Below are 25,681 nucleotides of genomic sequence, written 5' to 3'. Positions count from 1 at the left end.
ATGGTTGTTAGTTGCTTAAAATAAAAAAAGCAGCTTTGTTGGATATAATATTGAAAATACTTCAGTTAAAAAATGATGAGACAGTTAAAGAACGATAACCCGTTCTTTTTCACTTATTTTACAGGCTTCTTTATATAAACTATTTTCTTACGTTGCTAAAGTTGCAGCATTAGCGTTTTGCCTTTTATTTTACAGAACGCCCTGCTGTACACCGAGGCAGGAGGAGGCCGCCACATGATTTACCAGCCCAGACTGCCCCATTGACATTCTGTATGTGGCAATCATCAGCCCCATACAGAATGACAATGGGCGGGGAGGGGCTGCTCTTTTACTCAAGGAGGAGCGCAAGGCACCCCATCAGGAAGGTGAGGCCTCTCACAGGGAGCAGTGCTGCTCCCTGTGATGTCCAAAATTACGGACAAAAGGCGTCCGTAAAAGGTTTCCTCACGGACAACGGACGTGAGGTCCAAATTACGGACTGTCCGTGAAATTTACGGACGGTTGGTCACCCTACTCTCGGGCCTGCAGTATGTTCAGTCATTGTGGGTCTGCCTTGCGTTGAGCGTCTGTTGGCATCTCTCGGAGGGTGAGGGCAGTGAGTCCTGCAGGAGGTGAGAGGGGGAGGGGCTCATTTTGGGTCCGCCTCACGTTGGCATCTCTGAGGTGTGAGGGCAGTGAGTCCTGCAGGAGGTGTGAGGGGGAGGGGCTCATTTCGGGCCCACCTTGTGTTGGCATCTCTCGGAGGGTGAGGGCAGGGAGTCCTGCGGTAGGTGTGAGGGGGAGGGGCTCATTTTGGGTCCGCCTCGCGTTGGCATCTCTCCGGGTGTGAGGGCAGTGAGTCCTGCAGTAGGTGTGAGGGGGGGGTTCATTTTGGGTCAGCCTTGTTGGCATCTCTCCGAGTGTGAGGGCAGTAAGTCCTGCAGTAGGTGTGAGGGGGAGGGGCTCATTTTGGGTCCGCCTCGCGTTGGCATCTCTGAGGTGTGAGGGCAGTGAGTCCTGCAGGAGGTGAGAGGGGGAGGGGCTCATTTTGGGTCCGCCTTGCGTTTGCATCTCCCGGAGTGTGAGGGCAGTGAGTCCTGCAGTAGGTGTGAGGGGGAGGGGCTCATTTTGGGTCCGCCTCGCGTTGGCATCTCTCTCTGTGTGAGGGCAGTGAGTCCTGCAGTAGGTGTGAGGGGGGGCTCATTTTGGGTCCGCCTCGCGTTGGCATCTCTCCAAGTGTGAGGACAGTGAGTCCTGCAGTAGGTGTGAGGGGCTCATTTTGGGTCTGCCTTGCGTTGGCATCTCTCGGAGTGGGAGGGCAGTGAGTCCTGCAGTAGGTGTGAGGGGGAGGGGCTCATTTTGGGTCCGCCTCGCGTTGGCATCTCTCGGAGTGTGAGGGCAGTGAGTCCTGCTGTAGGTGTGAGGGGGGGCTCATTTTGGGTCCGCCTCGCGTTGGCATCTCTCAAAGTGTGAGGGCAGTGAGTCCTGCAGGAGGTGAGAGGGGAAGGGGCTCATTTTGGGTCCGCCTCGCGTTGGCATCTCTCAAAGTGTGAGGGCAGTGAGTCCTGCAGGAGGTGAGAGGGGCTCATTTTGGGTCCGCCTCGCGTTGGCATCTCTCGGAGTGTGAGGGCAGTGAGTCCTGCAGTAGGTGTGAGGGGGAGGGGCTCATTTTGGGTCCGCCTCGCGTTGGCATCTCTCGGAGTGTGAGGGCAGTGAGTCCTGCGGTAGGTGTGAGGGGGGGGGCTCATTTTGGGTCCGCCTCGCGTTGGCATCTCTCAAAGTGTGAGGGCAGTGAGTCCTGCAGGAGGTGAGAGGGGGAGGGGCTCATTTCATTTTGGGTCCGCCTCGCGTTGGCATCTCTCGGAGTGTGAGGGCAGTGAGTCCTGCAGTAGGTGTGAGGGGGGCTCATTTTGGGTCAGCCTTGCGTTGGCATCTCTCGGAGTGTGAGGGCAGTGAGTCCTGCGGTAGGTGTGAGGGGGAGGGGCTCATTTTGGGTCCGCCTCGCGTTGGCATCTCTCGGAGTGTGAGGGCAGTGAGTCCTGCAGTAGGTGTGAGGGGGGGTTAATTTTGGATCCGCCTTACGTTGGCATCTCTCCGAGTGTGAGGGCAGTGAGTCCTGCAGGAGGTGAGAGGGGGAGGGGCTCATTTTGGGTCCGCCTCGCGTTGGCATCTCTCAAAGTGTGAGGGCAGTGAGTCCTGCAGGAGGTGAGAGGGGGAGGGGCTCATTTTGGGTCCGCCTCGCGTTGGCATCTCTCAAAGTGTGAGGGCAGTGAGTCCTGCAGGAGGTGAGTGGGGGAGGGGCTCATTTTGGGTCCGCCTCGCGTTGGCATCTCTCAAAGTGTGAGGGCAGTGAGTCCTGCAGTAGGTGTGAGGGGGAGGGGCTCATTTTGGGTGCGCCTCGCGTTGGCATCTCTCAAAGTGTGAGGGCAGTGAGTCCTGCAGGAGGTGAGAGGGGAAGGGGCTCATTTTGGGTCCGCCTCGCGTTGGCATCTCTCGAAGTGTGAGGGCAGTGAGTCCTGCAGTAGGTGTGAGGAGGGGTTCATTTTGGATCCGCCCTGCGTTGGCATCTCTCAAAGTGTGAGGGCAGTGAGTCCTGCGGTAGGTGTGAGGGGGGGCTCATTTTGGGTCAGCCTTGCGTTGGCATCTCTCGGAGTGTGAGGGCAGTGAGTCCTACGGTAGGTGAGAGGGGGAGGGGCTCATTTTGGGTCCGCCTCGTGTTGGCATCTCTCGGAGTGTGAGGGCAGTGAGTCCTGCGGTAGGTGTGAGGGGGGGGCTCATTTTGGGTCCGCCTCGCGTTGGCATCTCTCAAAGTGTGAGGGCAGTTAGTCCTGCAGGAGGTGAGAGGGGGAGGGGCTCATTTTGGGTCCGCCTCGCGTTGGCATCTCTCGGGGTGTGAGGGCAGTGAGTCCTGCAGTAGGTGTGAGGGGGAGGGGCTCATTTTGGGTCTGCCTCGCGTTGGCATCTCTCGGAGTGTGAGGGCAGGGAGTCCTGCAGTAGGTGTGGGGGAGGGGCTCATTTTGGGTCCGCCTCGCGTTGGCATCTCTCAAAGTTTGAGGGCAGTGAGTCCTGCAGTAGGTGTGAGGGGGGGTTCATTTTGGATCCGCCTCACGTTGGCATCTCTCGGAGTGTGAGGGCAGTGAGTCCTGCGGTAGGTGTGAGGGGGGGCTCATTTTGGATCCGCCTTGCGTTGGCATCTCTCCGAGTGTGAGGACAGTAAGTCCTGCAGTAGGTGTGTGAGGGGGAGAAGCTCATTTTGGGTCCGCCTCGCGTTGGCATCTCTCGGAGTGTGAGGGCAGTGAGTCCTGCGGGAGGTGTGAGGGGGAGGGGCTCATTTTGGGTCCGCCTCGCGTTGGCATCTCTCCGAGTGTGAGGACAGTAAGTCCTGCAGTAGGTGTGTGAGGGGGAGAAGCTCATTTTGGGTCCGCCTCGCGTTGGCATCTCTCGGAGTGTGAGGCAGGGCCGGCTCTAGGCTCATGGTGGCCCTGTGCAGGGAGTGTAGGTGGAGGCCCCGGAAGAGGGGGTCCGGCTGGGGCGGAGTTCAGGAAGGTGTTTTAATAATACGTCCAGAAAAGTCATTAGATGATCACTTTAGCACCAATGCTACAATTACGGATAAATGACGTCCGTGGAAACTTCCTTCACAGAGAAAGGACATTATGGTAAATTCACGGACTGTCCGTGAAATTTAATGACGGTAAGTCACCCTGCCTAAAAGACAGTCCCCACGGCCGCCATCCCACTGCGGGAAGAAGGGAGCTCACCTACCTGGCCTCTGCTCACCTGTTGCTCATCCAGGGCCGCAGCACAGGGGACCTCTGGTCCGGAGCCAGGTGAATGAGTGCAGGCCCCTCCCACAAGACCTTTCAAGAGCCTCAACGCGGGTCAAAGGCCTGGGCCCAGCTGAGGGCAATCAGTGGGTCACTGGAGAGCTTCTCTTAAGGGCCTATAGGCACATAGTGTTGGTGGGCTGTGAGGAATCCAATACTGTGCAGAAGGCGTCATTACCTAAATCTCTGGTTATCTGAGGTACACAGCTGCCAGCGACCCCATGTGATGTATGTCAACTTCTTCCACGCCTGGCCTTTAGCCAAGTACACAATGCATTCTGGTACTTGTTGTTTTCTTCCTCATTGTAGGTGTGCGATGAAAAGTCTCATATTCAAAGCTCTTGTTACACTCAGGATGTTGTGATTAATATTTTCAAACAATTTGTGCGGCCCACTTACAATAACACCTGCACTGTCTGAGCTAATACTATCTGTGCAGTGTCCACAGCACTGTGCTCGGGGTGCAGTACTTTAAGTTTTTGCAGTACTTGAATCATGTGGTCAGGGTTTTCTGCCCCTTTGACGAGGCGGTAGGATGGATTTGAGGTGGTATAGAGATAACATGGCAGTAAGGAACGGGATGAAAGGTCGAGGGGTTTGCATACGTCAGTAAACATTAACACAGTATTTCTAGACCAAAGATGGCATCCTGTATCCCCTGCTCTTCGGCACTTTTCGGAAACCAAACTCAGCCCGGGCAGGTTCAGACAGAAGCAGCTGATCACTGCTCGGGCTGAGTTAGGGGATGCACGATTCAACAGGAAGCCAGACTCGCCTCTGGAGATAAATCACCAGAAACTTTTGCACGAAGAGAGACAGACAGAAATAAATTAAGAGAATACATACATCGTAATGGAAATAGCAATGAAGTTAATAAAGTTAATAAACATTGTGAAAGCAAAGCAAAATAATTATTGTTGAAGCATATCAAATCGTAACGAAATACATGAGGGGAAGAGAATAGAAACAATGGCAGGGGTTCAAATAAGGGGAAATATAATAATCAAAACGAGCGAAAGATTAAAGGGTAAAGGTTAAAAAAAAAAGGTAATGAAAAAAGAAAGGAGATGGGGAGGTGGGGAGGAGGGGGGGTGACTCAGGCTTTGGTTGGAAGTTACTGGAATGGAAGTTAGTAAAAAGCCGGGGTCGGAGGGTGCCAAATCCTGCCAGTGCCACGAATATTATATGATTGGTATCCGATGGATCCGATCCTCGTCGTCGTGGCGGCCCCTGGGGTTTGGCGGCCCTGTGCAGGTGCACACTTTGCACATGCCTAAAGCCGGCCCTGTGTGAGGGCAGTGAGTCCTGCAGTAGGTGTGTGAGGGGGAGAAGCTCATTTTGGGTCCGCCTCGCGTTGGCATCTCTCGGAGTGTGAGGGCAGTGAGTCCTGCGGGAGGTGTGAGGGGGAGGGGCGCCGCGCGCTCATGTTTCCCGCGCAGTGGCGCCAGCCCGCACAGTGAGACTGGATGAGTTTTGACATCTCACCGCATTGGGATAAACAAAGTGCACCCCGAGGGATCACGGGGGTCAGGGCTGCGAGGGGAAGAGTCGAGTTTCCAAAACAGGAGCGTTAGACGGAATGTGCAGGAGTAGAGAGAGAGGCGCAGCTGGGCTCTGCTGTCAGCGCCACCCCTGCGTCTCCAGTCACACACACTGAGTTTATTGGGGTGCAGTCAGCCCTGCTCGCTCTTGGGTTCTAGCGCCCCTCGAATGCTGACATTTGCAATAAGTGCCTGCTCGCAGTACACTAGTATTTCCCCAGCATTGTTGTTACAGATAGATCCTCCTGCCCTTGCATTATTACATGTACTTGTTATGCGTGTCTCGGTGGGTGCTCCTCTGCAGAGCCCTTATTAATGCATGTATCAAAAGTATGTACTCTGCCGTTTTAACATAACATAGAGTGTATTTGTAAAGCACACGTTCACCCAGAGACATCTTGGCGCTGAATAACAGATGTTTATTGTTACCCAACTCAATGTTACTTATTTTATCGACCTCAGGTGGATGAAAGGCTGAGTGGACTCGCCGGGATTTGAACATGTTACCATGAGGTCAAACACAGGTCCCTGCAGTGGACGCGCTAGTCCACTGAGCCCCCTGATCCGGCTTTGTTTTTGAAGTAATGCTACAGAAACAGCCTCCGCTGCAGTGTATGCACAGGGACCTTTGTCGTTCAGCTTGCACTGATTTCTTTTATTTTTATTTTTTATTTTAAAGAGTTTTATGTTTTAAGTTTTATTGACCCCAGGCCCAGCTCCAGGAATTTTTATTTGGGTGGGCCAAGGGTGCGGGCTCGACTTGTCGCATATATGTCTGGGCAGGCCTGCTTCAGGGCCCTCCTTTATCACTTCTTAGTCTTACAAGGCCCAGTAAAACACACTCTTTTCCAAGTCTCTTTCTAAATATTATCACTCTCAAAAAGTTTTTTCCATGTAATGTTCCTTTGATGGGAAGAGGAGTTTTCGGAGGTGGGAGTATCAGGCAAGTGACACTTCTCAGGCTCCCTCTTTGTGAGCCATCAGGGAGAATCCCTCTTCATTACTACCTCCACCTGACCCCGGACTCTGCAACGTACTCCCTTACAGGCTTGATTATCCACTTCTCCTCTCCAGTGCACCTTATCTCACAGCTGACCTTGGGCCCCAGCCCCATATCAGGCACCATCGGGCTCCAATTTCATTTTTCCCAGTGAAAACATTAGTAAAATCACCTTCAACATTAAAACATTGAATATAGCAGTAAATATAATTAGCACGCACTATTAAAGTATGTTCCACAGTAGCGCTTATGACCCGACTGCTAATTAAATAATCAAAAACAGAAAGGCCATTACAGGGCCGGCTTTAGCGCTGATGCGAAAGTCTTTTTTGGCGCCACACCAGTAACCTCTTTCTCCGTAAATACCTTTACTACCACCCTCGCCCAGTTTCCATTATATCTCCCTAGCTCCCCCCTCCCCCCTCCACCCTATGACCTCTTCCTCAGATTCCCTAACTGGCACCCTCCACCTGTGTCCCTCATCCCTCCATGGTCCCCCCTATTGACCTCCTCATTGGATTCCCTCAGTACCACCCTCCAACAGTGCCCCTCATCGCTCTATAGCCCCTCCCCCTCATGACCTCCTCCTCGGACTCCCTCACTACCACCCTCTACCAGTGCCCCTTATCTCTCCCTAACTCCCCCCACTCCATGACCTCTTCCTCGGATTCCCTCACTGCCACCCTCCACCAGTGCCCCTCATCTTTACGTAGCCCCTCTCTCATATGCATTTCATTTGTTGCATAGCGCTACTCATATCAGTGTAGTGTGTGTCAGTACTTTACACCATGCACACATTATACAGAGACAATGACTCATACAAGTATGTAAATCAGTCTACAGGGAATGTCACAGAAGCCAATGAGGATTACAAGGGGACTGAATCACATGTCATCTATACTGGTGAGTAGTATGTTTTAAGAGGGTTCGGTCTGTGGAAACACAACCTTTGGATTTAAAGAGTATTCCATGGGGGTCAGCTTTACTGATAAAAATGTGTATCTGCCCAAAAATACTAATTTTAGCAACATTAGAATAATGAAAGACAAAGGAAGTTCTAACTACATCACAAAACAAAAACAGCGAAGTTCTAACTATACCATTCATGTTTGTATGCAGCTCTTTGGTGACAATTCATTGGTCACTGTCCTATGTTAGGATTGTAACTTTTGAACTGCAAGTAACACAAGGATCTCTGTGACAAAGGCAGTAACCCACTGAGCTTCCAAATAAAATACAGTTCATCTGCATTTAAAAACTACTAACAGACAAATGCTTGCTCTCCAGCAGGATCATTAACCACCAGCTTTATTTGGGCATTTTGTATTGTCTTATTGTTGTCTGTCCTGCATCAGCCATGATAATGATACAAACTGTTCAAATGAAGCACACAGGAAGTATGTGTCCTGCTGGGCCTGTTCAGATTTTAAAAAGAAAAACAAAGTAGTAACACATCCTCTTTCCTACTACTCCTTTAGTCAAACTTTGTGTCCATGTGATAAGCAGCTGCAGGGGTCAGGAAAGGTGAATAGGAATAAACAAACTTCTTTTCTCCTGCACTGCATTGAAAAAGAAATATCCACACAGCAGAACAGGAGGCAAAGGTGACTGTGTCGCCTTTTGCCAGTGGAGATGAAGGGGTGAAAAAATAAACAAAGCCTTGTTAACATGTAAATGGTCTTTTAAAGACCTGTGAAGTACTCGGGCTGCTATAATCCCTAAAACTGTCTGTGCGTGTATTCGCCCGGGACACACACACACACAGACAACCCTTTTTTTAGCACAATGCCTTTGCGCGCATGCCTTCAAGCCCATGCTCACTGCGCGGGCCAAGGCTCCTGTTTGGGTGGGCCTGGCCCACCCGGCCCACCGGCTAGAACCGGGCCCGCTTGACCCGAATCAGATATCAGACAGCTTTACATAGCACCAGTTGCATTACATGAGCACACACTCATAATTGTTAGGCACTGGGAGATTAAGTGATTTGCCTAGAATCACAGGATGTTCAGCGTCATTGCCGAGACTCGAACCCAGTCAAGGCTCGAGTCGGTGTACCACACATGTGGACGGCATCCCCCCACTTATTTTACCGGGAGCTCGATAACTATAAACTGTAACTGAGTGCAAGCCACCTTTCGTGATGTCACTTCCTGTTGTGACGTCTTTGTCCCCCCACTTCTTTTTTAGGTCTCGCCTGTCGATGCGCATGCGCATCGAGCTTGCGAGACTATGGGGGCTTATCCACTCTTGAACCAACTTGCAAGGAATCGTGGCGATTCCTTGCAGTGCACGAGAAATTTAAGCTCAATGCGCATGCGCATTGAGCTTAAAAGCGCGTGCACATGCCCCCAGCCGCCTGCCTTGCCTACTCTCTCTGTCACAGCCTCCCCCAGCTCCGCCCCCTCACTTCTTGATTGCACGGCCGCTAGGCCGTGCCTCCCCTACTCTCCTCCCCCCTCCTCCTCCTACTCTCCTCCCCCCTCCTCCTCCTACTCTCCTTCCCTGCCTGCCGTGTCGCACCTCTCCCCGCTCCGCCCCCTCTCCTGCCCGCCGTGTCGCATTTCTCCTCCCCCCTCCCCTTATCTTCCTTCCCTCCGTCTTTTTTTTCTTGCCAGTAGCCAAGATCACACAGTACACCGAGTGAAGGGTGCGGCGTTCCCAGGATACGGGGCCGTAGCTTTTGTAACCTCTGTCAACAATATTGCATCCCCAAAGCCTCTGTGTATCCAGGACCCCCCTCAAACTAGATAGGCTCTGGCCCAAGGCCATCTCTTGCTCTTAGCTGGCAATAAATGTGCATATATATTCTCCCCGCTTTAGAGGGCTTCTTGGAGCTGAAGCCTACCCCCGGAGTTCCTCGCAGCGCACGCGCTCCTCCAGATGGTACCCTGGGCTTACCTTCCAGGCAGATTTGCTCTCCAGCCTCTGGAGAGATACATCGAGGGTGTCCATCATCAGAAACGTCACCAACTCGCCACCGGGGTCCCGAAGCCCACTCTCGATCCGCACGTCTGCTTTGCAGCCCAAACTTTGCCCGAGGTCCCTAGAAGACTTGGAGCACCGGCCACCGAGCAGGCGCCTCTGCTTCCAAGGACTTGTTTTGATACTAAACTTCTCCCCTGGCCCCCTCGCCCCTCCCCTCTGCTCGCTATCTTCCCACAGCCCTTCTCTTTAATAATCTGCGCTCCTTCCCTTGTGCCTCTCCCTATCGCCTCCTTCCTTCCCTCCCTCCCTCACCTCTCCTTTTCCCTGTCCTCAACACACCCACCACAACCCCATCCCCATCCCCCTTTATTTAGACGAACATCTCCAGTGTTTTATTTTCAAGTGTATGATCTCGGTGCAACAGCTCGATGTTTAGGAAACCTTGCGCAAAATGCCAAGTAGTGTCAGAGTTGATTTTAAGAGGTCTTGTTTTTTTGGCGTAAATGTTCGTCTGATGTCATTGGGGGCGTGGCTTCAATGTTTTTACTTATGCGACATCTCGACCACCATCCTGGACCTTCTGGGCTTACGTCCTGTGGAAGCTGCTGCACAGCACGCATTGGATGGTTGGAGGGTCCATCTGTAACTGCCTTTCTTTAATTAACTGTATTGGTATTTGTAATGTTAACACGTGATGGTTCGTGAACGAGACACTTATCTCAAGAGTTAAAAAAAAAAAAACTTTATTACCGTGCACTTTTGTAATGCCACGTCGAATTATACTGTATTCGGTCAGGCAAACACAAAGTATCCAAGGGGGTCACACGAGCGATACAATCTTTTGGTAAACTTTTACCACAGCTCTTAAAGAGTAGCTCACCCACTTAAAACTTTGCAAATGTCGAGCCACATGGAAGAATGTAGCACATTCCTACCAGACTTCATATATTTAATGCGCCCTCGTTGCATTTCATTCAACCTTGGAAATACAAAAGTTAAAGCGGCAAAATCTGCTTTTTACATCTCTTTATAGCTGTATATTTACACACTCGCGCGTTTATTAGCATTCTGCGTGAAATGGATATGCATGGTGGTTTGATCATTTATAAACATTATCCTTTAAAGCTTTTTTTTTTACATACCATTACATTTTTTAGAGGCTGTATAAAAAAAAACTTTGCAGTGCATCTAAAAGACTGACGTTGTAAATGACCTATTATTACACATGCTCAGTTTGCTTATTCTGATATTTTAAACGACTTCAATAAATCACATCTATACGCATCCAAGTGTGTCTAACGTTTGCCCAACTGAACAATAATGCTAGGAGCGGCAAACTAGTGGTCTGAATATCTACGGGATTACAAGTTTCACTGGGAGAATTTTGTCACCTGAACTTTTTTTTTTTAAAGCCAACTGTATTACAATGCTATAAAGAAGAGAAAATATACGTTATACACAAGCAAACCCAACCAAGTTGCTTGTACAGCGTAAATAGTGCCAGGGAAAACTTTTTTACAAAAACAGAAATAAGCCCGGCGCACTTAAGAAATCAATTATTCTTCCCGAATTTCTGACAACATATTCACGTGGTGCGAGCGAGAAGAGATCGTGAGAGTTGATCAGTGAAAAACTCTCAGATGTTTATTGTTAGGTCTCGCCTGCCTCCACATTCACCACCACATCCACCACCAGGTGCAAATGCAATGTTCTTGGATTTACGTCACAATAAAATACACTGAACATAATCTTCACAAAATTAATTTACAAACGTTTAAGCTATTGCCGTTATAAATTACAATAAATTTTATTTAAGTATTAATTATTTACAAAATTAAAAGCCATTGTTATTTGCAATATCAATACATCTAAGTCACGTAAAGACAACACACATTGCATTACAAATGCTATAGGTGTCACATTTGCAAAACTTAAAACTATTGACATTGTAACTGACAAAGCTATTACTTTTGCTATTTTCAAAACCAACACATAAATAAAAAAAGTGTCCTTTACAATACCAATTGCTCAAACTTTCCTAATGCGAGACCTATTGCATTTCCAATGCTTGTTTAGGACTTGTGCCCTGAACCCTGTTCCCCAGATTCGAGGTCAACCGCCCTAGCCGTTAGGCCAACTCCTTTCCCCTGATGTTATACTTGTAGTATTATTAAGAATGACACGTCCTTGCATAGCTGGTACAGGTGCTCTAACGCTTGGGACTGGCAGTTTCCTCTGACTTTTCCTTGTCACATTAAGTAGAACTTTGTTTTTTAATCATAATCTCATTTGTCAATTAAATTACCTGTTTAAACGATTACTCTGCCCTGTCGTTATAGGTGCTTAAAAAATATATGAAAGCAAAAGGATCAATTGATGGACGGAATGGTGAACAATGCAAATATTCATCGTTCTTTTGCTCACCACTCACCACGTACCCTATTTGGACCCAGCCATATGCAAATCAGTCTTGACCCTTTTCCTCATGGAAACAGTCCGGCCCGAACTTCAAAGCCAGGTCCTCCCTGGAAAGGAAACAAGCATCCTGGGACCCGTTTCGGGGTAACGCCCCTCATCAGCCAGGCTAGTTTAAATCCAGTGGCGCAGTGAGCACAGGACACACGCCTGGGCATACTCTTCCCACTTAGGGTGACAAATGCAAACGAAACAATTGATGGACGGAATGCTGGACAATGCAAACATTCACCCCCAGTCAAGAGATCTGGGTTTAATTCATCGTTTTTTTGCTCACCTTGCCACTCCGGTTTGGTTCCAGTCATATGCAAATCACTCTTGACCCTGTTCCTCATGGGCAGTTCGGGCTGGACTGTTCCCATGGGGAACAGGGTCAAGACTGATTTGCATATGGCTGGTCTAAACTGGAATGGCATGGGGAGCAAAGAAACAATGGATTTAGGCCCAGATGTCTGTACTGGGGTGAATGTTTGACATTGTTCAGCATCTTGTCCATTCATTGTTCTTTTTGCATTCGTCACCCCGAGTGGGAGGGTGGGTATGCTCAGCTCATGCTCTCCATGCCAATGGAGTCAAGCTAGCCTGGCTGATGAGGTGTGAAAGCCCAAAACCGGTCCTAGGATGCTTGTTTCCAGTCCAGGGAGGATCTGGCCTGGCAGTTCGGGCTGGACTGTTCCCATAGGGAACAGGGTCACGACTGCTTTGCATATGGCTGGGTCTAAACTGAAATGGCATGGGGAGCAAAAAAACAATGGATTTAGGCCCAGATCTCTGTACTGGGGTGAATGTACGACAGTGTGCAGCATTCTGTCCATCAATTGTTCTTTTTGCATAAAAATATAGAGCGCCCTGCAGAGATAATGCAGGTACATAACCCCTTGAAGCACGGGTATGTTTCAAAGACACATCCCTGAAAACTGTTTTATTCTGGGAATGCGGTGGAGGTTCAGATCCGGCAGCTGAACTGCATTTCCTCTTTCAGTGATGCTGGAGACACATGTACCCCCTGTCAGCAGAAGCACGTGTCTGTCTGCAGTGTGATAGTAGTATTCACCCTCCTCTAGGGGCACCATAAGACATATATCTCCACAGTATTGCACGATGTACATAACCACCCCCTTTACATTAAACATACCTTTTCATACTACGGCAGAAGTACATACGTCTGCCTTCCTGTTACAGCCACATACATTACTCGTATCGATGTACATATGTCCCTTTACTGGTATTAGAAATACATGTCCCCTACATGATGTTACAGACCAATACCCCCCTGCAGTGGTGTTACTAGTGTGTGTCCTCTGCGGTACAACTACCCCCAGGCAGAAGTCTGGAACTGTAGTTTCGCATTGCAGCTGCAGTGCGAGGCATGTTCAGTGATATTACAGGTGCTCTTTTAGCTATGTCCTGAATGTATGGTGCTGCATGTACATGTGTGGCCTTTCAGAGGTAATATATAGCCTCTTCATAGTGTACTTACATAGATGCCCCCGGCGCAAGTTACATAGGTACATATAGAACTCTGTGGTAAATGTACATTTCTCCTGAAATGATGTTACAAGTGCTGTTACATTCTGCAGAGTAAGCATTGGTATTTTAGTTACATATCACTCATTGGTGTAAGGGCTTTTATCCTGTAGCGGTGTTGCATGTGGTTTTAAATTCTACAGGGTGACCTTATTTCTCCCTGCGTTGGTGTTACAGGTACATATAACTCCGCAGCATCAGTACCATTCCCCTGCAATGGTGTCGCAGAGGGATGCTACTTTTTGCAATGTTAGCACATTTGGCTGTTACAGATCAAAGATACAAGTCTACAGTGTAAAAATATCTTTCTCCTGAAACGGCGTCGCAAGTGGTGTTACGTTCTGCATTGTGGGATGTCTCTCCATGCGTTGGCGCTACAGCCGCGCATACCTATACAACAGAAGTGCCCCCCACAGTCTGCTGCCACAGATGTTGTCAAGCAGCAGCCTGCCATATTCTTTCTGCTGCAGAAAAAGGTGTATCCCCTACAGTGATGCTGCACGTGTTTACCCCCTGCTGGGGCACGTGCGCATGGTTCTGTGAGGTGGTCTTTCAGCTATACATATGCCTTTGCAATGACCTTATATAAGAAAACATCCCCACGGTAGCAGAAGCATATATTCATTCCCTTGTATTGCTGTTAGGATGGATGTACCTTTGCCAGGATGGAAGCTATTGGAAGCGTTCATGCTGTGCATTGTTTCGCCATCTAGTGGTTGGATCTAGAAGTATTCTCGAAATTAAGTTTTATTTCTGGATGTCAGTGACGTCGGGTATAAGTCCTCATTGCGCAGTTCAGAGTCGTCATCTTTAAACTCTTTTTACTGCCTGTGGGCTCAGTAGCCAGAAGGCGACCTGGGGGATGACGGTTGAATTGCTACTGACAACGACACTTAAAAAAACACACTGTGTTTACTGGTACAGACTGAAAAATGCAGAAACCGTGAGAAGAAACCTGGAGTGAAAGATGTTTACATTGAAACATTCACTTTTTTAAAAGGTCTTCTGCTGCAGCTAGTTCAGGTTGAATAATGCGTGTGGGGGGGGGGGGGGGGGCTCGGGGGCTCGGGGCTGGGCTGTTATTTTCCCTGCATCCCCTTGACACCATATTGGCTGAACATAATAAGGAATCCTTCATTTACATATAGGGCCTTATGCATCAACACATTTTCCCATAGACTCAGAATGGGCAAAGCCCTTTGATGCATCTGGCCCTTAGACCCTCTTCTCCTCGAAAATTAGCAGAAAATAAAAAGCATACTCTTTAGTCAGCTGGCTACTTCCTGGCTAAAAGTTTACAGCTTTTGGGCATGTTGTTTATTCAGGCCGAAACATGACAAAATAGCCCCGGGCTCACCACCCTCACATGCGGCAGGGGGCATTGCTCAAACGACCCACCATGACTGGAATATGTTTCTTTGAAGAGAGGTGCTCTGATTGTTGAACGTTGTGGAAAAGGTTCAGGGGTATCAACTTCAGGACTCCCCTGTAAAGGAGTTAACATGGCTTACTTGCACCATGTAAATCCCTGTCATGTTATCTGACAGATCTGCCTAACCCCTCCCGTACTACTGAAGCGAAGTGGTTGTATATTATAGATCTCTGGGTTTTGTGGCGGACCCCGTACCTTAGCATGCACGGGTGGATGATCTACATCTCGGCTGATACAGCTCTTTATAGCCCCAGGACCTTCGCTCTGTGTCTGTTTTTTCCAAACCCCTATCCTCAGTTATTTGGCAAGATGTGTGTATTCAAAAACAGCAGCTTCATTCCTTTATTATGTCTAGGTACTAGTGTCTGTCCAGAGACAATAACAAGGGGCAGTATTGTTTGACCTTGCCTAGGCTGTTCTGACTAAATCACAGAAAAATAATAAAATACAAAAACATGTGCTTGTTCCAGGTGAAAGTATAATGTGGCACAAAGACAAGCATGATTCTTCAGTAACGTGTGCAAAAGCAAAGCTGCCTATATCGTGCATGATTTGGCTAGCTTAGGGTAAACAACACTGGGCCATGTGAGAAACATACAACACCCCTCTTTGGCCAAAATAATAGCACAACAAAGCACTGAAAATATAAATGTAATCAAAAAAGATTAAAAAACTCAAAGCGCAATTCATTAAAATTATAATTGGAAAACGGTTGTAGCGGTTGTAGTTCCGGTGGGCTTGCAAAAGGAACATCCATTGCGGTAAAGCAGATATAGGATGAGAATGACGCAAATGAGGAATAAAAGTAACAGAAATCACCTGAATACACTGGAAACAAGCATCTGCAATGCAATAGGTCTCGCATTAGGAAAGTTTGCGCTATTGGTATTGTAAATGACTAATATTTTATTTATGTGTTGGTTTTGAAAATAGCGAAATTAATAGCTTTGTCATTTACAATGCCAATGCTTTTAACTTTTGCAAATGTGACACCTATACCATTTGTAATGCAACATGTTTTGTATTTACGTGACTTAGATGTATTGATATTACAAATAACAATGGCTTTTATTTTTTTTTAATAATGAATACTTAAATAAAAATTATTGTAATTTATAATGGAAATAGCTTAAAATTTTGTAAAGATTATGTTCATTGTATTTTATTGTGACCAAAATCAAAGAACTGAAGTGAAATATTAACATCTTTTTGTGACGTCTGTAATAAAGCTTGAAACATTGAGAGAACATATTTGAATCAGTTGTTGTTGAATGGTTGCACAGATTGATGCTGTGGTGGCGCTGAGTGATGCTGTGGCATATCGCACTCCAAAAGTAGGGCAAAAGGTGCGCGAGGACCTAACCCTTCCTTCCCCAGTGAAGAGCGCATAGCTGCCAAAGTTTCTGATTCCCATGTGTGACATTTTCATAAATTCAGTGTAATTGTGTGTTACATTTCAACAACTATGAGTGACACTTTCTCGCAACCAAAATCAAGCAATGAAAACCAGGAAAACATATAAATGTCAGCTGTTACACATCTGAACAAGCACAGACCGTGAAAGAAACAGACACAAAACACAGATGAAAGCTAGAAGACAAAAGGTACCCCTAGGCCACACGCCCGAGGGATGCCCTTCAACCGAACCGATGCCAGGGGGGCCACGTGCCTGGTGACATCGGGGCTGCAACCCTGGAAGCTATTCTCACGGTGCACTGTCGTCTGGTAAACAAACAGAACAACAGCACTGCACCAGGACAACGGCTGGAAGGGAGCCCTCGGGTATTGCAAAACCCCCAGAGTGAAAACGGTGATGATCCGGTGACGAGGGATCTTATCGAGTAATTCTGTCTCAGACTATTCCTAGGTACAGTCCTACGGGAAATGCGGGGAGTCAGAAATTGTTCTCCAGAGCACGTTGTGTCCCCCACCTCTGGATGCTTCAGGCTAGAGAGAGCACGGAGGAAGCAGCGCTAGAGGGGTGACAAAGGGCCAGCGTTCCTGCCCCACCGGTAGGGGGCGCCAGACTGCCACCACAATCAGCCAAATGTCAGGGAACAAGGGCAGACGTCACTTTGCCTAAGGCAGCGGAACCCATGCGGTCAGAGCACGTGCAAGGCAAGCGCAGTTAATGCCACCTCTCAGCCTTTAATGGAGGGTGTAATTCATGTCCAATTGTGGCTGCCAGTCACAATTGAAACAGTCGCCCCAAGCATGAAGTCACTGTCTGCCGCCGGGCTCAAATAAAATGCAGTGACTCAGGCCTCTGCGCCGCCCCCCTACCCCACTTGAATTACCCCAGAGGGGAGGAAGAGTGCCGCGTGCGGAATGCTGCCCGAGGGGCTGTTTGCTGGTGTCTCTGAAGCAGGTGCCGGCGGCTAGTGAAACCAGCGAGAGTAAAATGACACTGCTCTTCCGCACACAACTCGCTGTTCGTCACGGACCACGCCGAGCATTCAAAATAGCCGTACTATGTTTTATTTTTATGAATTAATCAGTTTCATAAATCGCTAGTTTCGACTTTGGGTATTAAGTGCAAATGTCAAAATAATGCATAGTCATTACATGTCACACATTACAGAACAAAACGTGACACTGCAGTCTTCTCAATGCTTTTTACTTGAATTACCCTGGGATGCCCTATTCGGGGTCCCAAACATGCCCCCTCTCCGCATTGTCGAGTCAAAGACGAAAGGTCTGTACTCGAAATGAACGTGCTGGCCCATATGAAGGGGCTTAAAAGTTGCCTCGCTGGCTTCCCACTGTCACTACAGAGCTCGCCTTGTATAGCGCTTATAGGAATATAAAGGTCGTGTCAAAACGTGAATGGATAAACAGGCAAGGAGAAGCAGGCTTCGGGGAAAGGAAAAAAAATGAATAATAAATTATTAGGGAGAAGGGGCAATCTGATGTTACGTTACCCGGTGTGCTAGTATAGCGTGCAAAAGTACCAAATCCGCCTCGGGGCGCTAAGTGACAATAAGACGTGGAGGAAATGAGCAAGATAACTTGTTACCACATCTTACTGCGTGCAGGTATCACGGTACACCTCCAGTGACGTAACACAAAATGATGGGGCCCCTGCAGAATGTGATGGGGCCCCCACAGATCTCACCAGGGATATGACAAAAACATACCATGGGATGGGTGGGTGGTAAGAGAAGCACAACCATCAACCGGTTCTTCTAAGAAAAAAAAAAAAAAAACCATATATTTCAAGTGCTTCCCATGTCTGAAGGCAGCCCTGGACCTGTCATTGTTTGCATAGTTCACCCCTGCTACAAAAAACACCCTTCGGCAGAGCATTCTGTGAAAGTAACAGCAGAGGAGATTGAAACTCCCACCGGTCTACACATTTCCACTCCTAACATAGCGCCTAGAGGGCTGCTTGCTCTCTGTCTTTACATCGGCTAAATCCATATCATACTCAGTTGGAGTGCAGGGCATTTTGTTCCCCAAAAGTATTTAAAATGTGCTGCCTTCTGGGGTCTGACTTCGGCTCTCCGATCGAAGGGGGTGCCGGATCCTGTCACACAGTCGCCCTAAAAAAAGACACTTCTTAACTGAATACAAGCACAACAACAAGGCATGGATAACAGTCTTACCTATTCCAGGTGCGACGTAGATGAAGTACAGGAAGGACGAGGAGAGCGAGAAGAGGAAGAAGACGGCCACCACGGAGCGGTTCGGCAACTGGAAAAATGTGCTCATGGCCACGCGTAGTCAACGATTTAAAAAAATTTGAAAAATAAAATAAAACACAAAATCAGAACACACCAGGCGCCTCTGCAAGAAGTCACTATAAAATTAACAAGCAGTTGAGAGAGTACTGGAGATTCACTTGCAACTTTAGCTCGTGCTGCAGTCCGCCGCCGGCCTGCGACCAGGAAGTCAGGCAGGCCGGGCGGGACAACCGGAAACAGGAAGTAGGAGGGCGGGAGCCTACCCCGCCTCCCACGGAAGAGCCGCGATTGTTTGGAGCACCGGAGCAGGCAGGAGCCTACCCTGCGCCCCGGTGCCGAAGAAGGGAGGAAGAGTCCTGGTGCCGGTGAGAGCCGCTGCACCAAGGAAGCCGGTGAGTGGGGCTTTGCCTTGTTGCTGGGCTGCGAGGGCAGGGGCATGTGTGTGCGCGCGCGCGCGTGCGGCGGCTGGCTGTGTATGTGTGTGAGCGTGCGTGTGTGTGTGTGTGTGTATGTGTCTTGGAGTCTGTGTGTATGCGTGTGTGTGTGTGACTGTGGGGGTTGCCCGTCTGGGTGCCTGCGTGTCTGTGTAAGTGCGTGTGCGTGTGCATGCATGCGCGTTAGGCTGACTTGCTGAAAGTATGGGAGGGAAGTGCACGGCGCGGCGCAGGACAGAACGTGCGCGTTCGCGCACCCAAATCTGCTTCTAAAGCTCGTGACAGTTTCTTGTCCTCCATTCCCCCGTGTCCGATAGCTATAAGTCTCCACCCTGGACGCATCCTTCGGATGCGAATTCCAGGGCGAGACCTAAAAAGGAATTAATAAATGCCGGTATTATTCCAAAGACAGTTTGGAAGAAATTGACAAGGCTGGAGCTAACAGCTTTAAAAAAAAGTGTGTGAGACCTGCCCTATTAGAGGCATTAAAAATTCACTGCACTACTTCACCGAAATGCAGCGGAAGATTGGTATTTAACAATGACTGTATTTTGCTAGAAGTTCTAGCCACCTGCAATTCAAAGATTTTGCAAGCAGATGTGAGAGCTACCTCTTTTTGAAACAATAGTGCTGTGAGTCTCTTTAGCTTATTGAAATCTGCCTTCAAAGCTGGAATAGAAAGCCACAAAGAGCTATCTACAATTCCATGCATGGGGGGAATAGGATGTTGTTGCAACAATGGACGAGCTGGGACATGGACAAGATATTGGAAACTCCTGCTCGCATACCGCAACAATCTCGATTGCTAAGCAATAAATAACTTCCATTTGAAAGGACCATAAAAAGTGGAAGTAATGCGGGAATTGGTGTTCCTTTGAAATAAAAGGCTATATTCAGTGCTGATACATTAACCCCTTCCATGCTTATGACGGCCCCCGTCCGTCATGCAACACGGTGGGCGTGTGCTGATGACGTCTAGGCGCCGTCAGGATCCCGCCCACTCTGTAGAAGTGCCGCGCAGAATCGCGGCCGCGCCCAAGGGGTTAAATGCACTCTGGATTTTAACATGTTTGCAAACAAGTGAATGCCCAACAGAGAAGTCACGTTGCTCCCCAGTTAGGAAAACGTCTTATTGGCATGTTCATGATAGGAGAAAGGAAGTGACCACAACTCATGAATGAAGCTGCCTCTGAGGAGTTCATATCCACCAAAAGGAAAATGTTTCATGGAAGCAGTGAATTGAAATGTTGAAATAGGTAAAGAGATAACGCCATGTATTAACCACCCAGCTGAAGATGTTTCAGCTGTAGTGAATGGAAGTTATTCTAACTTCTCTAAGTGCAGCATTGTGTAGTTTGCGTCTTCAATGCCATCAGTTGTTGTTTGTGAGTTAAATTAAAAGGCAAAAATAAACTACTGCAATTCAGATAATGTCATGGTACACTCCCATTTGTAAGTGTTTGAGTGTCCAGCCAAATTGCATGATAGATCTAAGCTGACTTTGCCATGATACAAGGTTGATGGGTCACTTTGCATAATATAAACAACAGAAGACACAATGTTATTTAAATTGTGAATACTAGACAACAGCAAAATAATACTAGTATCAACAACAGCAAGCACTTTAAGACAAATTGACTAAGATCATTTTCATTAACTTGTGGCAGCTTCCATTTGGGATAATTTCTAAATTTCTTTATAGGTACCACAAATAAATATTTTAGAACGCAGAGATTTTGGACCCATAATAAAATCTGTCAAGATAATGTCTTCGGATAGGAGAGAAAGGTGTTGTTTCACTGCAGGCAGTGTAGAATGTTCCAACCATTGTTGACAATACCAGAATGTTATGATTGAGAGAATCATAGATCGGGTTTGCTCAATTTGAACCCAGGTGTTTGTAGGAAGCTGGCCCTGTATATAATTTACCAAAGTAAGGTATTGCACAGAGTCCAGCGGATCCCCAGAGGCTAAAGTAGACAATGCTTGATGCTCTCATTTGTGGTAGTGTGGTCGAAGTGTGGTTGAGCAGTTAGGCTTATCAGAGGACTGTGTTAAGCATTTGTTGCACACATTTCTTTCTTTGCAGCGTTTTATATAGCGCAAACTTGACCCTAATCCGGTATCAGAGCACTTTATAGCACCAGTTACGTTACATGAGGACACACATTCATTTTTGTTAGGTACGGGGAGATTAAGTGATTTGCCCAGAATCACAGGATGTTCAGCATCATTGCCGAGACTCAAATCCAGTTCCCCAGGTTCGAGGTCGACCGCACTAGCTGTTAGGCCAACTCATCTCCCATGTAAGAAAGAAATGATTACACACAGTCAATGACTACATTCAGGACCAGGTTATTGTAAAAAATATTACTTTTTGTATGTTTATTACTTAGCACCAAAGATACTTTGTTGCAGTAAAATACGTTTTGTAAACTCAAAGTTTTTAAGTATAAAAAGTGGACACTGCTTTTATCAAACACTATGGAGGAAAAACAATGTAATTTCACATGTCAGTACATGACTTACAAATCCAGTGTTCGGGTTTTAATGCCAACACTGGGCAAGGGTTAGAGACGGCACCACCAGCGGCACTCGGGCGGTCGGGTGCAGAGGTCAAATTCAGTTACTGGGGCCCAATGTTAGTCAAGGGGGACTAGAGGCACGCAAAGAGGTGCCTGTTGCAGGTGAGTAAAATCGAGAGTTGTGGTTCAATCTCTGGAGGTTAGGACCAGCACTGGGGGGCCACAAGGCAGCACCACATACACACCCTCAGAACCACAGAGGCGGCCAGGTGAAGAGTGCCAACATAGCGTAGTGTGAGGCACCCAATGCAAAGCAATGTAGAGTGAAGATTTAGAACAAAGTCTGCAGGCTCGGACCAGGAGGCAGGACAAAGAGAACCGGTCGCTGTGGAGGTAAGTTGGGATGTTAAAGGGCACCTGGGCTCCGTCGATCCGGCTCCCCAAGGCCTGGAGGCTGTGGGTGCAGGGTGTCCTTTGAGGTCGGAAGATTCTTACCAGAACCGGTCGTGGTTAGGGGGTCCTTTGTGTTGAGGCTGCAGGTGAAGTCCAGGAGAGGTCACTTTGGGGTGGACTTGAGCTCAGGACGGCTGAGGAACCTTCTTAAGACAGGTGGACCACTTGGACCCGGGCCGGAGGCGTCAGGTGCAGAGGTCGGTACGGGGGTCTGGTTGTGCTTTTCAGCAGGTCACTGGAGCTCTTCTTGAGGGGTTCTTTGTGGACAGGGCCCCTGTCCTCTGGAGTTCTTGATCTTTAGGGAAGGCAGGCAGTCCTCCCAGGGTTTTAGAGGTTGCTGGTCCTGATGGACGAGTTGCCTTTTGGAACAGGTTTCTTCGAGGGCAGGGAACAGTTGTTATCGAGAGTCTTCACTGCTGCACAGCTCTTCGGTCCTTCTTCTTCTGTAGGTCACCAGAAATCTGCGGGACAAGGTTCAGTGGTGCCGCTAAATACTGCATTTAGGGGCATTCCAGGTACAGCAGGTAGTAGCCAATGGGCTACTTACCTTTCGGGTGACTACACTCCTTGTATGCCCACTCCCTTTGGGCAGGGAGCATAACCCTAATCTTATTGGCTAAAATCCTCACAACCAATAAGGAGGATTTCCAAAGGAGGGGGTCACTTGAGCTCAGGACACCTTAGGGGTGGTCCTGGCTGAGAGGGGGCACATCTCTCCTAATTACTAATTTTCCCGCTGACCTTGCTGCCAAAAGTGGAGCTTGGTGAGAGGGCGGGCTTTTCCAGTAGCTGGAGAGGCCTTGGCTAGCATAACAAAGGGAAGGAAGCGTTTGAGGCTCACATCCCTTGAATGCTGTTCCAGCTTGGGGGTAGGTGTGAAGTACCTCCACTCAGAGCAGGCTTTGCTTTTAACCCACAAGAGCACAAGGCTCCCGCCTCAAGGAGTCAGAAACATGTCTGGAAGTGGCAGGCTGGTGCAGACCAGTCAGCTGCACACTATCAGTTAGGTAGGTTTTCAGGGGGCATCTCTGAGGTTCCCTCTGAGTGCATTTATTAATGAATCCAACACTGGCATTAGCGTGGGCTCATTAATATGTTGGTATCAAACATCTTGGGATTTCATCATGGAGCTGTGGAACTCGTATTGACAAGCTCTCAGCCCATGTGCTCTGTATTGCTTCACATGCAATTATAATGCCTAAGAATGGACTTAGACACTATTGGGCATATCTGCTCATTCAGTTATGCCCTCACCGGATGTGTAGTGCACCCAGCCTCAGGACTGTAAGATCTGCTGTAGGGGTGGTCTATCTATGCCTCTGGCAGTGCTGGCAGGTCTTGCTCACAGAGATGTGTGCAAGGTCGACTCTTCACTTTTAGCTGTACCAAAACACCCAGGCTGCAGTGGCAGTGTGCATGTGTTTGGTGAGGGGTCCCTTAGGGTCACACAATACATTCTAAAGCCCTTAGAGACCCTCTCTGGTCACAGTGTCCGTGGTACCCGCAGTACCTTTTACAAGGGGCTTACATGTGTGCCAGAGGTATGGCAATTGTGGAAACAAAGGTACTGTTTTGGGAAATAAATCAGGCACTGGGAACCTGATTATCAGGAACTCAGTGACAGTCAGTCAAATTTGCATTCAGTGTCAGGCAAAAAGTGGGGGATAATCATGCCAAAAAGAGTGCTCTCCTACACCCCCAACAAATCAAAGAAAATTAATGTGATGGCCAAAAGTAGTGGTTCGTAACGTTTTGATTTCCTTGGACCCCACTTATTCATTACTGGAATCCAGGGATCTCCACTGAATCATGATTTGAATCCGGGGACCCCCACTGAGTCAATATTGGAATCCAGGGATCCCAGCCTAAGCAATTTCTATGATTTGAACAGCAAAACACACCCAAAAATATATGGAAACAAGCATTCACAAAACAAATACAATATGCAGCTTTTGGTTCCTTTGACCATTTCAAGATCTACATTGTTAAAGTTGGATCTGATGTTCTTAGATGGAGAGGGGTGCAGTTGCATATTTAAGGTAGAGGAATTTCAAGGGGAAGGTCAGATGGTGTCCTAATAGATTTTGAATTCTGTTGTCAATTTTGCAGTAAAGATAGATTTAACTGAACAAGATTGAACTTGGGCCTTTGTTAGGAACAGCAGGTTTTCACCCTGAGTGTAAACTATGGGAAGAATTCTGCCACTGATAATCATGAATGCCCAGGTGTCTCATAGCCGCAAGTTATCAAATCCTTATTCTTCGGATCTAATAATTCAAGGTTTGGAGACATAGGGCTCTCTGTTTCAGCTACAGAGACAGGGGCTGCAGGAAGGATTGCAGCCCGGCTCCCACCCAACTTCTGCAGCAGCACCGTTGGAGCAGAGAGACCATCCAAGAACAGGCTCATGTCTGCCCTGATCATCCACATTCAGCCCAAAATTGTGCCCTCAAATGGGCCTCAGGATGAGATTTTTAACCTGCTGTTACCAGCTGGAAAATGTCAACACTTTTCTCACAGCACTGGAGAACAAGAATTGGCAAAGCCAATAGGTCTCGCTTATGCTAGTGCTATTGGCTTTGCCAATATGTTTTAGCCATGTTGCACACCAGCGTGGCTGCCGTTCAGCATGGCTAAATGTTAGTGGAGTAGAGGAGAGTGGCAGGAATGGAGTGGCATAGAGTGGAGAAGAGTGGCGTGGAGTAGAGTGGTGTAGCTTGAAATGGCATAGAGTGGGTTAAGGTGGAGTATCGTAGAGTAGAGTAGAAACGAGTGGCATAGAGTGGCTCATTGTCCTTAAGTGGAGTGTTGTAGAGGGGAGTAGAGTAACGTGTGGAGTGGCATAAAGTTGTGTTGAATGAAGTGGTGTAGAGTGTTGTATAGTGAAGGGGTGTAGAGTGGAGTGCACTGCCATAAAGTGGAATGGCATAGAATGAAGTGTCGTGGAGTAGAGTGTCGTACAATGGAGTGGCGTAGAGTGTATAGAATAGAGTGGAGTAAAGTGGCATAGAGTGCCGTTAAATGGAGTGGCGTGGACTGTTGTATAGCAGAGTGGAGTGGAGTTTAGTGGCTTGGCAAGGAGCAAGTATTGTAGAGTAGAGTATTGTGGAGTGGCGTAGAGTGGAGTAGTTTTGTGGATTGGTGTGGAGTAAGTGTTGTAGAGTGGAATCGCGTGGTGTAGACTAGCATAGAAGGTGTTTCGTAGAATGGCATGGAGTGGAGCTGTGCAAAGCAACGTGGAATAGTGTGTTTTAGATTGGAGTTGCGTAGAGTGGAGTATGAATGGTGTAGTAGCACACTGCCATTACAGCAAACACATTTTTAATTGAAATGATTAAGGGTGGGTGGAGTGGCACTCCGCTCCATCCTAGTCCCACCCCCAATTTAACAAAAAAAGGAAAGAAAAAACACCTGTTCTCTGGCGTCTTAGGGCTGCCCTCCTCCTTGCCGTGGTGTCTCTTCCTCGCCACCATCCTCGTCGCCAGTTGCAAACCCCTACGATTTGCGTCTTGTGTGGACTGCAAAGGGAGGGCAGCCCGGAGACGCCAGAGAGCAGGTAAGTGTTTTTTTATTTTTATTTTGGGCCGTGGCGCATGGGCTAAGGGGCTAACTCCACTCCGCCCCAGAGTCGGAGTTTTGCCTGAACTCCGCATTCTCAACGTAGCGCTGAGTTGGCAACACTCTGCAAACGTCACTGGCGGAATGGAGTTCCCCACCCCGGGGATAGAAATGATCGTTACATTTGAACAGGTGTGCGATTTTACTGATAAAACTATAGAGTGCACAAACAATAGTGTGTCAAAATCAGCATCACCTATTGTATTGATTTGTTTTAATCCAAATAAAATATTTGTTTCCACCAAACTTCAGAATTACAAAA

General features: G+C 48.0%; 1 protein-coding gene across 2 annotated transcripts in view; it reads left to right on the top strand.

Annotated features, from left to right (window-relative positions):
• Positions 1–25,681, top strand: part of LOC147673637 (SMAD family member 4-like) — a 262,917-nt gene that overhangs the window by 141,372 nt on the left and 95,864 nt on the right. The window lies entirely within an intron of this gene.

This window comes from Lissotriton vulgaris, chromosome 12 (assembly GCF_964263255.1).
Source record: "Lissotriton vulgaris chromosome 12, aLisVul1.2, whole genome shotgun sequence".
NCBI lineage: Eukaryota > Metazoa > Chordata > Amphibia > Caudata > Salamandridae > Lissotriton > Lissotriton vulgaris.
This window is presented reverse-complemented; position numbering and strand designations above follow the sequence as displayed.